The sequence below is a fragment of the Protopterus annectens genome, chromosome 2.part2, assembly GCF_019279795.1.
Source record: "Protopterus annectens isolate FY-2018-M chromosome 2.part2, PAN1.0, whole genome shotgun sequence".
Classification (NCBI taxonomy): domain Eukaryota; kingdom Metazoa; phylum Chordata; order Ceratodontiformes; family Protopteridae; genus Protopterus; species Protopterus annectens.
In genome coordinates, this window is record NC_056730.1 from 59,853,943 (window position 1) to 59,865,960 (window position 12,018).

At 44.1% G+C, this 12,018-nt stretch overlaps 1 protein-coding gene across 2 annotated transcripts in view; it reads left to right on the forward strand.

Annotated features, from left to right (window-relative positions):
* Nucleotides 1–12,018, forward strand: part of CD180 (CD180 molecule) — a 401,296-nt gene that overhangs the window by 204,103 nt on the left and 185,175 nt on the right. The gene's annotated exons all lie outside the window — the stretch shown is intronic.

Consider the following 12,018-nt stretch of genomic DNA (forward strand, 5'->3'; position numbering starts at 1 on the left):
ATTAAAAAAGACAAATGATTGTCAAATGCCAAGTCACTGTCTATACATGCATTCTCAAATCTCTGACTACTAGGTTTACTCTTAGGGTGTATCTCAATGTATTAATTTATAGGGGTACCATCTTTCCAAAAACTACTATTATGAACTTCTTGGCACTGAGTTTAGATTGTGACATTGTCACCGGTTATTAGTCTGTGTCAGGTCTTCTAGGAGGGTATTCGTGTACTGGGGGATTCAATGGCTGCACCTAATTTGTGATTGTCTACAAACTTGTTCAGACACTGGCTTCTGATATTAGTCTTGACTTTACAGAAGCAGATGCCAAGCAGCAGCAGCCCCAGCAATGAGCCCTGAAACACTTCACTAGTGGCCAGCATTTTTGTGGATATAGGACCTAAAACGTTAGAATAAGGGAGTCTATCTGTGAGCCACCTGGCTATCCAGTGGGTGACATAGATGTTTATAGCTAATTTAGTAATCTTATCTATAATGGCTCAGTGGGACATTCTGTCAAATGCCTTGGCCAGGTCAAGGTAGCCAGTATGTACCATTTTGCCATTGGCTATTGCTTTTGTGACCTTCTTGAAGAAATCCACAAGGTTGTGTAGGCATAACCTAACCTTCATAATTCAAAACTGAGCTGGATCCAGTGGTTGATGTTTTTTTTTATGTCTTCATTTAACATATCCCTGATTTATCTTTCCATAGTTTTACATACTAGACTAGTCAGGGTTATGGGCCAATACTTTCCCAGGTCCGTGGATGACTGTTCCTTGTGCAGTAAGATAATAGTTACAGTCCCTCCATCTGTTTGTATTAAGCCTGTTTTGAGGCTGTGGTTAAATAGTGATTCTAGTGGGCCTAATATTTCATTCTTCATGCTATTAAGGAGGGATATTATTGTGGCCCACTGATTTAGTGATCTTAGCCTTGGAGAGTGCCTTAAAGACCTATACCCTAGTGAAAGTTGTGGGATTTATGGTTGCTAGTATTTCCTGGTTAAATGTGTCAGCCAGTAAATGTACTATATCATCTGGTCCAGTATAGGCAGCATCATTTGGAATTAATTAGGTTTATTCTTATGTCTTGCCTTTGAGGTTGTGGACATAGCTGAAAAAAAAGTCACTATGTTTGGCCCATGAGGCTACGTTTGCCTTAAGTTTTGCTTTGGTCGACTTGATTACCCCATTGAGCTGCTTGTTATGATTGTTGGGGTATTCATTACCTTGCTGGGTGTTGCCCCTAAATTTTGTCATGATTTTCTTCTGTTTATTGTACAGCCGAATGATGTTGGTATTCCACCAGGATGGCTTGTTTTTTGTGTTCATTCTTTGCTTGATCTGGATAGGGACAGCTATCTCTATGCAGGTGTTAAAATGATTATTATTATTATTGAAACCACTAAGTCAGAAATGAAAAACAGGGATAAAGCCTGGGAGCACTGGCCCAAAACCAAAACCCCCTCAGCTAGACAGAAATTCCTAGAACTACGCAATAGAGTCAAAAAGCTAATAAAACAGGACAAATCCCAATACTACCAGTCTGCCCTAGTCTCCTCACAACACAGCCCCAAACAATTCTGGTCCTCCATAAACTCCATCCTCCACCCAGGTAAAGTCAGTACCCCTCCTCCTAACATCCCTCACTCCTCAGAAAATATTGCTACCTCATTCAACACACACTTCACCCAAACCATACTATCACTAGCTAAAATACACAACCCCCCCTCCCCTCCAACCCACACCTTCAACTAGTAATCTCTTCACTGCCTTCTCTTTTTCTCCTGTACCTACCTCCAACATAAAAAAACTCTTAACTAAACTTAAACCCACCAAATTAGCAGCAGACAGCCTCCCAAGTGAATACATACAAATCACAGCTGATGCTCTTGCCTACCCAGTATCTATCTTGATTAACCGATCTCTGTCAGAAAGTTACGTTCCCATACTATGGAAAGTATCACATATAATTCCCATCCACAAAGGTGGCCCCTCCACAGAACTAACCAATTACTGCCCCATAGCTATTCTCTCTCCACTCTCCAAAATACTAGAGAGATGCATACACTCTCAGGTCTCGGACTACCTCCTTACTAACAACCTCCTTTCCAGTACTCAGCATGGTTTCCAACCAAACCATAGCACCACCACTGCCTTACTCTCCTTTACTAACACTATCCTTCAGCATAAAAACAATGGTTATCTCTCCTCTGCTACTTTCCTAGACCTATCTAAAGCATTTAACATGGTCCCACACAAACAACTTATCTCTGTCCTCAATAACCTATCCTTCTCACAATCGGTCACCAACTGGTTTCAGAGTTACCTGTCTGACCGCCAACAATCCGTTGTATGGCAGAATGACATATCTCCCCAACTACCTGTCTCCATAGGGGTTCCTCAAGGATCCATCCTTGGACCCCTACTCTTCTCTGTTTACATCAATAATCTAGCTTCTACCACCAAACATGGCACACTCATACAGTACGCAGATGACTCGACCATCATCTGCTCAGCCCAGTCCCTACCAAAACTGCAAAAAGTCACACAGGAAGCCTTTTCCTCTGTTGAAACATGGTTATCCGATGCCCAATTAATACTCAACCCAAACAAAACTAAACTACTCATCTTCCGACCCACCAAACATACTCAAAACAACTCTCACTTTAACATCACGGCAAAAGACAACACCACTATATACCCAACTGAACACACCAAATTGCTAGGAGTGGAAATAGACAATAAACTAAAATTTGACATTCACATATCCATGACTATAAAAAAAGTCCACAAAAAACTAGGAGCGTTATACAGAAATAAGCAATTTCTCACCAAAGCAGCAAAGATTTCAATAGCAAATTCCCACCTTATCTCCACCCTACTTTATGCCTCTCCAATAAATACCAACCTAAGGCAATGTGATCTAAACAAGCTAGAGACCTGCTACAACAAAATCGCCAAATTCACCACAGGGCCATCCTACCATAGTCACCACTGTCTCTCACTTGCTGAACTGGGCTGGCTTGAACTCCCTCACCTCCTTCAGTGGTATCAACTCTCACTCGCCTACAAACTAGTAAACCATCCACTAAATGTCCCATCCCTCCAGTATCTACTCCGACCCTATCGCACCACAAGATCCAGCAGCAAAAATCACTTGCAGATCACTAAAGCCAATAACTCTGCTGGTGAAGCACTATTCTCTTGCGCCATAGCCAAATTATGGAACTCACTCCCACCCACAATTACCTCCATACCATCATGCACCCACTTCAAAACTTTACTAAAAGTGCAACTAAAAACATGCTGGCTGTGCCCTTGCAACTCCCACTCTAATATCATCCACCCCACCCAACCACTACCTTTCTTTCCACTCCACTAACTACCTTGATTATAGCAAGCTCAGATGCTCATAAGCCAGTACTTATTATACAGCACGAACTTCTTCTTCTTGTAACATTTGTTAATGTCTGGTATGCACTTCACAGATAAAGATTCTAGTTGTCTACTGATGTACTATGTTCTTCATCTGTAAATATGTTGTAAGTAATTGCTATGTAAATTGTTAATCGCTATGTAATCCAATGTATATACTGTCTGTTTATTTTAACTGTGGAGCTTTTCTCCCCAGGCCTCCGCTGAAAATGGACCTATGTCCAGTCGGACACTCCCGGTCAACAAATTTAAATAAATAAATAAACAAATAAAACTATACAGAGTTTCTGTCAATGATTCTGCATAGTAAGTTGTGTTCTCAGAGTTTGGGGGGACTTGAAATTTTGCCAGGGTGTAACTTAACAGTATTAAGTTTACCTTGGAATAATTTCTGAAATTCATGGTTTTATTTTATTTCAAAGGAGACAGCTATATGGTCTGACTTGACTAGTGAGGATATTACACGAGGAAGTTTACAGTGTTCTTCCATGTTTATGAGGACCAGGTCAAGGATTTTTTTTTTTACCCCAGGTGAGTGTAAAGAGTAATTGGTCCAGGCTGTTAGTGTTTACAAAGTCCAGGAATCATTGAGCTTGCATATTAGGGTCTATATAAGATTCCCAGGTTACAGTGAGATAATTAAAGTCACCCATGAATATGGTATTGGGTTAAATGAAGAAAGTCTTGAGTATATTTAAGTATGGATCATAGGTTTCATGGATCAGGGATGGGGACCTATAACTTGCAAGGATATGGTATGGGACATTGTATATAATAATTTGAATGTGGAGAAGCTCAATCCAATCATACTGACTGAACAGCAGTTTGACCCTTTTGTCCCTTCTAATGCATGAATGCAAACACACACATACACACATACCTGCCTATGTTCCATCATAAGCACAAATAATTGTTTTATTGCTTGCTAATTAAAAGGATCTGAATATGCTATACCATGTTTGTTTTGCCTTAAATTATTTCAAAGTTTCCATAAAGATTGCGATTATCACTGGCAGCTGTCTTTCCTCAAGCCCTTCAAATGTAAAGTATTAAATAATCTATCAAGCATTTCAGCTCTTTGGATTTCAAATATAATAAAGCATGAAGCTGAAATTGTCTGTTTAGTTGTTTCCATATGTATAATCACAATGTATAACATCTAGAGGCATAACAAAAAGTGCAATTTGACCCTTTACACACACACACACACACACACACACACACATATATATATATATATATATATATATATATATATATATATATATATATATATATATATGGGTTCACTTCAAAATTTTGAAAGCTCAAAATCCTGAATCTCAAAATCCTGAATGCAAAGTCTCGAAAGCTCAAAATACTGAAAACTCATAATACTAAATCTCATAATATTGAAAAACATACAGGACATCAACACTGACTGTATTGCAGCAGAAATACATACAGAAAAACATATTACTCATCTACAATTATAAGCAGGCGAACAAGCCCCCCCCCCTGCACCCCCATGTAGGGGGCTATGCCCCTCACACCCCCTGCTACTTAAATATATCAACTCTGAGATCGCACTTCACAGAAGAAAATGACAAATATACCATTACATGCTTCATGACTGGCTGTTGTAACCTTAGTCATGTTCTCTTTTAATGTACTATACTACAACATAACTCATCTTAGTGTAGTGAAGTGCGATTTCGGAGTTGATATATTTTAAGCAGCAGGGGGATGCGGGGGGTGCAGCTCCCCACATGGGGGGTACAGGGGGGCTTTCCCCCCTTGCTTATAATTGGTTTAGACAGATATGGGTTTTTTTCTTTGTTTCTGTATGTATTTCTGCTGCAATATAGTCAGTCCCCCGGATTCTGTATGCCTTGCATGGCATGCAGGATCAGTGCAGGAGCTCTATCAGACAATATGTCTGCCGTGCGATCCAGGAACAACCTGCAGTGGTGTGCACAAGTGCTCCTGCACTAGTCCTGCATGGACTAAGCCCCTGTATGCAAATCACCCCATTTGCAGGAGAAAGCCATGCAAATTAAGTGAATTTGTGATCCAGAAAGCTTGCAACCGGCCATGCAGGATTAGTGCAATCTGCAGAAATGTACTCAGTAACAGAGTACATTTCTGCAAAATCCAAAATGGAGCCATGACAGCTCCAAATAAAGGCTGCATATCAGTCAGGAAGCATGCCAATTGCCAAGTATAAGGTCATTCGCATTGCAAACAACCTAAAAAAAAATCAACCTTATTTTTTTTTTTTTAGCCGATCTCGGCTGATTAAGCATAGGGCAGTGGCGTGCAAATGGGATTGGGGGAAAATAATGAAATAAACTGAAAATAAGCATTCTAACTAAAATCACTCTTCTGCTATGCAAGTCAATGGCAGGCAGAAGACAACATGGCCAGTGAGTAGTGGTTACTAAGGGGGTAGGCTCAGTGTGAGACATGTAACTATGCATTAACAGGCAATCCTTTGCAAATGAGGGGAATAATAGTGAATCCCAGTTTTCCCCAGCATGCTAGTCAGGTCCCAACAGTGTTGTTATGTCTTTTCGGCTTTTCTCGGTTAGGGGTCGCCACAGCGGAACTCCGGTCCACTAATGATTGGTAGTTGAGTTTTACGTGCCGTGTTACCAGCCCTGATGCACAACCTTCAATGAAGGTATGCCCATTCATGCATGTCTCCAAGAAGAAGACGCTCTAGCTGAGAATCAAACCAGACAGCGTTTTACTGAAAGGCAACAACGCTACTGCAGCACCACCACCGCGGCAGGACCCAATAGAGTAAGAGTAGGAATAGCTTGGTGCAAGCCTAGGAGTTAGCTGACATCATGGGGGGGTGTCAGGCATACTGTAAGCAGATTGGAGCCCTGTGGCTCGGGTTTGCTACTAGCTTAGCACAGCTAAGCTAGGAGGTGTGTCTGAATCTGCCTAGCACTCTTTACATTGCCTAAGCGGGTGTGTGTGTGCTGCACACTGGGTTTTAAAGGAAGAAAAAAAAAGTTAAGCCAGGAAATAGCAGCACTGTGTACATTTGAACATTCTGTTTGCACTGCACGACCCCCGGGCTTAAGTAGGAAGGCAGTGGGAAGGGAAAACAGCAGTAGGAAGGTAATCAAGGAGAACTAGCATAGCTGGCAGGTGAAATGTATCAGAATCAGCCAATTACGCAGGCAGCAGCCCAGCCCAGCCAAGCACACTACTATAAACTATGTAAACACCTTCCCCTCTGGTTTTTCCCACACTCCACACCACCAGTGTATACAAGCAGGGAACTTTTAACAATCAAAACAACAAAATGATAGGGGCTGCAATAGCTATCACACAACAACTTGTGGAAGAGACTGAGGGTGGTGAGGATGTGAATGCTGTCAACCAACCCACAGTGAGGAGACAGAGAAGAATGTACAGACCCAGGGTAACCTACCAGGGGCTACATGAGCTGGAGATAGTGGAGCGCTATAGGGTGGACAGTGACCTCCTACAGCAAATTGTTGAGCTGTGCCAGCCACACCTCACACACAGAACCAACAGAGGTGAACCCATCCCAGTGCATATGTTTAGGCTTAAGAATACTAGCCACAGGTACCTTCCAAAGGCCAGTTGGGGATATGATTGGGATCTCACAGGCATCAGCATCCAGGGTGCTCCACCAGTTCCTGGATGCAATGTCAGCACATGTCGGCGAGCACGTATATTTCCCCAACACCTCTGAGGTGTTGGCCAGCAATATGAAACTGTTACATCAAATAGCAGAATACCCTGAGGTAGTGGGTGCTATAGACTGCGTGCACATACACATCAAGGCACCACCTGTTGAACGGGGTAGGGTCAACATCAACCACAAGGGCTTCCCCTCCAACTGCCAGGTCAGGTGCGATGCCCAGGGCATAATACATCTGGCATCTGATGCGGCTGTACCAGAGATTTGTCAACAGGGACAACCCTCACAGTCACCTAGTGGGGGATGCTGGATACACACTGGAGCCATGGCTGATGACACCCATCAGAAATGCACACACACCCGAACAAGAACTCCATAATGAGTCACACTCACAGACCAGAATTATAGTAGAGCATGTATTTGGGATGCTCAAGTCACGGCTCCAATGCCTGGACACATCCGTTGGAACCTTGCAGTACTCACCAGCTACATGTACCCAAATTGTCATCATATGTGTTATGCTACACAGTATGATCCTGCGGAAACAGCTGCAGCAGGAACAGCACAGGGCAGGACCACACAGTCCACCACCATTGCCAAGGCCTCCACAGGCACAGAGTGACTCGGAGGAGGAACAACCTGAGCCTGCCCTGGAAGACAGAAGGAGGCGTGGACATTATGCCCTGGCCTTGACAAAGAGGCAATGCATAGCACATACACTGACACAGGAGGGACCCAGGGAATAACAACTTTCTCTGACTCTTACAAACAGTAAAAAGGATGCTAAACATTACACTATTTTTGCTCAACCATGTGTAGGGAGTGTACTATTTGCATCTGACACCACCCTCAATACTGGGACACCCACAAGGTAAGAGACTCACACATGCCAGTCAGGTCATAACCAGCAGAACAGGTGTAGACAAACACAAACAAAGGCTGTGCTATGGCCTCTGAATAATGCCTATGGGTAAGGTCCCCCCCAGGCCTACACAGACAGACCACAGCAGGTCAGGCTGTGGGATGTTAGTTTTGAAGGGTAGGAAGTCAGAAACTAATATGTAGGTAAATCAAAGCTACAATCTGTAGTACACTGGTATGCCTCTAGTCAGCATGATAGGTTAGAATACAGAATGGAATGCAGTACCTGACATACCAGTACAGTCATAGTAAATGTGTACAGGTGTCAGGTCTGCCCCTCGCATCCTATGTAGTAATGTAATAACAGTTACGTGTGCCCCCCCGATCCTGTGTAGAAATAGTCAGGTGTGCCCCCCCCCATCCTTACTAGTAATCTAACAACAGTCAGGTGTGCCCCCCCATCCTTTGCAGAAATGTAGACATAGTCAGGCATGCCCCCCTATCCTACGTAGTAATGTAACAACAGTCAGGTGTGCCTCTCTCAATCCTGTGTAGAAATAGTCAGGTGTGCCCCCCCATCCTATGTAGAAATGTAACAACAGTCAGGTGTGCCCCCCCCAATCCTGTGTAGATATGTAGAAATAGTCAGGTGCACCCCCCCAATCCTGTGTAGGAATGCAGAAACAGTCAGGTGTGCTCCCCCCGACCCTACTTAATTATGTAATAACGGTCTGGTGTGCCCCCCCAAATGTGATGTACACACATGCTAACAGTCAGGTGTGCCCCCCCACAACCCTGTGTAGAAATGTAATAACATGTATATGTAGGACTAATACCAGTGGAGCACAGATGCACAGAGGTGGCCAAGGTAGCAGGATAGGTTGTAGCATCTGCACAATATGCAGGCATGTGTGAGTTAGGTTGGTCTGTGACCCATAACGTGTGGGAGTGGTCGGTATGTATGCATGTTGAGGTAAGCCTGGTGGCCATTGCCCACTACCGTTGATGACAGGGACAAGTCAGTACAACAGCTGTGCCATACACAATACCCATCAGTATAATACAAGGTAGCAGTACGCCATTGCAAATGTATGGTGGTAATATGTGTCACCATCTGAAAGAATGACATGGCGTGGCTGCTGATCAACATATACAAGCAGTACACAGGGGAAACAACCCCAGACATACAGTATATATTGTATCACTGTGAAATGGACACACCCTTGGAAAAAGTAGATACAGGTATGCATCACATTATTCGGTCCTGTAGTGGAGGATACTGGTGTTGTCTGCCCAAACACTCGCAGATCACATAGGAGGTAGGACTGATGTATTGGGAAACAACTGATGTACCTGCACATGCAAGCATAACTGGAATGCCCAGTGCATATCTGTATGTCAGATGCAAGTAGTGTCCATAGCACACATGCACTCAGCTCATGTAAGCACCACCCACAGGCACCTCCCTGGTCATATCCCTGCTGTAGAGAATGGATACAGTAAGACCCCACCTGTATATGGCAATAGTGGAAGACTGCAGCATGCAGTGCAGGTGTCCCATGCAGGTGTGTCTCTAGCTGTAGGTAGAACCGTGCCATCATCCACACCACCTGAGCAAGACTGTTAGGCGATATTGACGTGAACACCTATCACACCTACCCTGTCACCACAGGGGAATATACTGTATAGTAATCTGGGACTGTAGGACTGACAAAATGCAATGACCTGCCACATCTGACATGCAGCAACACCTAATGCCCCACAGACATCTGCCAAAGGCCAGTGTCTCACACTTACTGCCAATGCATGTTATGTCATGGACACCCAAATAACACAACACACCCCACATAAGCCATATGCAAGGCCATGTGGACAAATCATAGTAACATGTCCACCATGTCCTACTGCATGACATGTGGACCAACAGTAACACACACCTGTGATGGGGCGATACCCTTAGGGAAAGTTTCAGAGAATGCAAGCATAATGTATGGAAGGGGTAGAATAACAGAGGGGGCTGGGAGCATGGGCAGCATGGAATGTGCAGGGTCTGACACCAAGCTGTGTGCACACACTATCCCTGGCTGCAAATACATACATGGGCGGATACACACCTGCCCGTACATCACAATAGGGTATATGTCCTGACCCATGGTCCCTGCCCTGGCTGACCTGTGTGAATCTGTACAGCTATGAGGCATTGCCACAGCAAGATAAGCCCTTACTATCATGCTGATGGGCGTACAAGTATGGGATCCTCTGCCAGTACTGTACCAAGGTGCTGAACTGGATTCACAAACCCAGCACCGAGTGTCTGCAGCTCCCCCTCCAGAATGGCATAAGTTACCATGAATGATTAGGTATCTGCCCACAATACTGGACACAGCCGCTGTCACCCTTGTCCCCCAAGACATCACTGTGAGCAAGAATGTCCACCTGATAGTACATGAGGGCAGAAAACATCACTGTGTTTAACAGTACATGTCTGACTATCTCTGCTAACAGCAGTACCATGCAGCTGAAGCAGCACAGACACAATCACCTACAGTACACACTATCCCCTGCACAGTTTGCCCACATATTGGCAAATGATCGATGGATACCCTGCAGAAACAGGACGCTACCTGTGGGTGTAGACCAAAAAGGTCTGCTCTGCAATACAAACTACCTGGACTCAATCCACACATTCAATACAGATGGGCATACTGGGCATTTTCACAGACTTAGAGAAATGTAAGCAATGTCAGTCAACAACATATTGAAAGGTCATACTGGCCATGCTCACACACAAATGGAGGCCATGTCTGCAAACACCAGTGGACCAGACATATCTGGCAGTCGCAGATGTTACTGCAGACACTCCTCAGTATGCACCACTCATGCTTTGCACACACAGTGGATAGGAATACAGAAATATATCTAAGGACAACACACTATAATAAGCCAAAGGTAAACAAGGTGCCATCCAGGCCTGTCCCACCCAGCACACAGCCAAAGGGCCACAACCACATGAGGTTTAGATGTCACTCACTGTATATACTAGCCACCGGTATCTGTCAGCATTACAGACTATGTGGTGCAAGTGCTAGCTGTACAACATGACTGTACAAGGAAATAGTCATCTAGCAGCTGTATACACATATATGTGAATTATGACCCTGTGTGTGCCGGCATGTGGTGTGTCAACCACTATATGAATGGGTTATGGCCCACGCACACACACTGCCCTCCCCTTAGCCCTACTATGACAAGCCTGCTGAAGTCATCCACTGTGAAATACACCCTTTGGGAAGTTGTAGCCCAGTAATCTCTGTGGTGTGTCCTATAACTGCGTATTGCTGTAGTCTGATAAGATAATTAGGTAGGAGTTCTAATCCCAGACTTGGCAATTTTGTGTGTGTGTGTGTGTGTGTGTGTGTGTGTGTGTGTGTGTGTGTGTGTGTGTGTGTGTGTGTGAGTGTGTGTGGGTCTGTGTAGACAGCAATGCTTTTTAGGGTAGTCAGACTCACTACAATTCAAATGCTCTAATTTGGTAAGGCTGCTGATGTCGTCCACCTAGAAATACACCTCTGGGAAGGTTGTAGCCCATAAATCTCAGTAGCGCATCCGATAGCTGCGTACTGCTCTAGTGTGATAAAATAGGTAGGAGTGCTAATCCCAGACTTGGCAATTGTGTGGTGTGTGTGTCCGTCTGACCCTGTCTGTGTAGAGAGCAATGTGTTTTAGGGTAGTCACACTCCCTACAATTCAAATGCTCTACTTTGGCAAGGCTGCTGATGTCATCCACCTAGAAATACACCTCTGTGAAGGTCATAGCCTAGTAATCTCTGTAGCACGTCCCATAACTGTGTACTGCTGTAGTGTGATAAAATAGTTAGGTAAGAGTTCTTATCCCACACTTAGCAATTGTGAGTGTGTGTGTGTTGAGAGCAATGCTTTTTAGGGTAGTCACACTCCCTACAATTCAAATGCTTTACTTTAGCAAGGATGCTGATGTCATCCACCTAGAAATACACCTCTGGGAAGGTTGTAGCCCAGTAATCTCCATAGTGCGTTATA